We start from the raw sequence: 3,027 nt of genomic DNA, 5'->3' as shown, positions 1-3,027 counted from the left end.
GATTTGGATAACCAATTTAAATTATTTTAAAAAATTTAAATTTATTGTATGCTTTAATTTTTAAAAAATCTATAAACAATAGAATATATTACATATAAATTTGAATAACATATGTTAGAGTACCTAACTTAACATATAAATTGGTTTGGTTTGAATATTTGGATAGAGAATTAATAATTATTTAAGTATTTTTGGAGTTTTGAGTATATTTTAACTATTTTTGATATTTACGTTTGATTATTGTATATATTTTCATGTATTTAAACGAACTTAAAAGTATCATATATATTTTGGATGTTTTTATATATATTAAATCTAAAAATATTTAATATATATAAGTATATAATCTATTTTGGATATCTAAAATACTTCGGCTCGGATCGGATTAGGTTTCAGTTCTTGAAATACCAAAATTTTGAATAATTTGGATATTTAATCAATTTCGGTTCGCATTTGGTACTACTTATTCGGATTGAGATTAGTTCGGTTTTTCGAATTCGAGCTTTTTTTCCAACCCTAGTAGGGAGTGGTGCATGTTTGGAGACTTTAATGCTATATATAATTATAGTGAAAAGCTGAGGGGTCCAAGTAGATTTGATTCATCGTTTGAGGATTTTAAAGAGATGTTACGGATTTGTAAAATGAGTAAGCTCTCAAATTCTGTAAATCCTTTCACTAGGAGAGGTATGAGAGGGAAGTAATAGATCTAGAACAAAGTCGATAGAGGTTTCAACAACAAAGAGTGGATGAGAAAATCTCCAGCTCCCAATCAAATTTTCTTAGATAAGATAGGCTCAGAACATAGACCGATCCTTATATTTGGTTAACTCCAATCACTCATACAGAGGATACTTCACATTTGATAAGCATTTACTTAATTTTACTAATGTTAAGGAAACTGTTGTAAAAGCTTGGAATGCACGAGGAAGAGGTATGGCTTGCAGTGTGGCTTAGAGAATCAGAAGATGCTGAGAGGCTTTAAGTTGACGGAAAAGATCTTTTAATCTCAATGCAAAGCTTCAAGAAGCTTTGGATGAGAAATAATTTGTTGATATGCCATGAAGGTGTAAAATTCCTTGTTTAAAATAAGAATTGATGAAAGAAAAAAAATTGATTGTGTTCAAAAGTTGATTGTGTTCAAAAAAAAAAAAAAAAAATTGATGAAAGCTTACAAATATAATTCTTTTGGAGCCAGAGAAGCAATAAAAATGGTTAAAGCACAGAGACAGAAAATCGAAGATTTTTCATGCTTCAGTCCAAAATACTAGAGTTATAATTGCTTGGATGTTCTTCAGGATTCAAATGGCGTTGAGCATAGGAAGATAGATCAAAAGGAGAGATTGCCTCGGCTTATTTCAATGATATGTTTAAGTTTGAAGATGGATTTTGAAGACTTGTTTGAAGGTTTATGTCCTAAAATAACATGAGATGAATGAAGAGTTGAATAAACATGTTAATGATGATGAAATAGAGAAAGTGGTATTTTCCATCCGAGCATCAGTTTTTTCGGGACCAGTTGGAATAGCTAGTTTGATCTTTCATATATTTTGGAAATATATTGGTCCTCAAGTTTCTGCTGAGGTGAAACCATTCTTTATAGCGACCGCCTAGATGACTGTATAACGTCTAGCCGTATAGGCGGACGCCTAAACGGGATATATATGGATTACACTTTTACACGAAATATAAGTATAAGATTAATATATATACATTATTTTTGAAAAAAATAAACATAAATATACTTTTAAATCCAATTTATGTATAAGTATATAGTTTAGCGTATATAAATAGTTTTAAATTATAAAAATTAAAGTCATTTTAAATATATAAAGATGATAAATTTAAAATGATTTTGCAACAATTATAGTAATATCTACAATCATATAAATATATAAAATTAGTAAAATTAATATAAATAATAACATTAATAAAATATAATAATAATAATATTAATTGTTTATTTTTTGAATATAAATGCTTAAAATCTGCCTAGGCATCCCCGTAGACCGCATAATGTCCGCATAAGCGCTATTATTCGCCTTAATTATATAAATCCGCATAAAACACTGTATAAGATAAAAACAATACGTTTAGCTACCATATAACGCCTAAACGCCGCCTAGGCGGACGCCTAGACCGTAGAACACTGGCCAAAAGTGATGACAGCTTCCAAAGGGAAGGATCTTAGACCAATTTGTTTATGTTCGATGTTTCATAAGATTATATATAGCTACTGATCATGAGGCTACAACCTTTACTTCCAACCATTATATCTCCTTGTCAATCAGCCTTCGTTAACGACAAATATCTGATAACATCCTGATTGTCCATGAAGTTTTTCATAGTTTGTATACCTTAGATCATGTTTGAAACGGCCCGATCCCCCGGCGTCCGACCGGGGTTATCAAAAGGGCGTTATGGACACGTGTCTACTCATTTAGACAATCCTACGTGTCCCGTTACTGGTCCCGAGAGCCGACGAGCGCATAACCTTCTTTGAAATACCGTCACACCCACATCCATATACTTCTACTTACAGTCCTGCGCACAGGAAAATGGAAATGGAGGAGTGAGCAACAAGTTACTCAGTGAAGTGGCTCTAGACCAGCCTGCCCGCATGACACTCTATACTACTCTATGCGGGAACTAGGACTGACTAGCCACTACAATCAGGTAATGTATTTTTATCATTTCATACTGTCATCACTAATTGTCCACATTCAACTCCATACATTTCTAGCAACCTAGTGATCAATCATTACAATGAACTCACTCATTGCCACACACGTTAAACCCTAGACTTAACCGACTCATCATACCAGACCGACTCGATCCTATGACACCTTTAACTCCCTGTTACCCGACCATGAGCTAAAAACCCTACAATGCACTTCCTTTTCATCTTTTCGTCCTTTTCAACAGTGGGTAGCCCCAACTAGGCTTCTACCCCATATTCTTGTGGATTGGCCACATCTCCTATGGGTGCTTCCATATTCTTGTGGATTGGCCACATCTCCTATGGATACC

Source organism: Brassica oleracea, chromosome C2 (genome assembly GCF_000695525.1).
Source record: "Brassica oleracea var. oleracea cultivar TO1000 chromosome C2, BOL, whole genome shotgun sequence".
NCBI lineage: Eukaryota > Viridiplantae > Streptophyta > Magnoliopsida > Brassicales > Brassicaceae > Brassica > Brassica oleracea.
The sequence above is the reverse complement of the archived record's forward strand: the minus strand, read 5'-3'. Positions refer to the sequence as shown.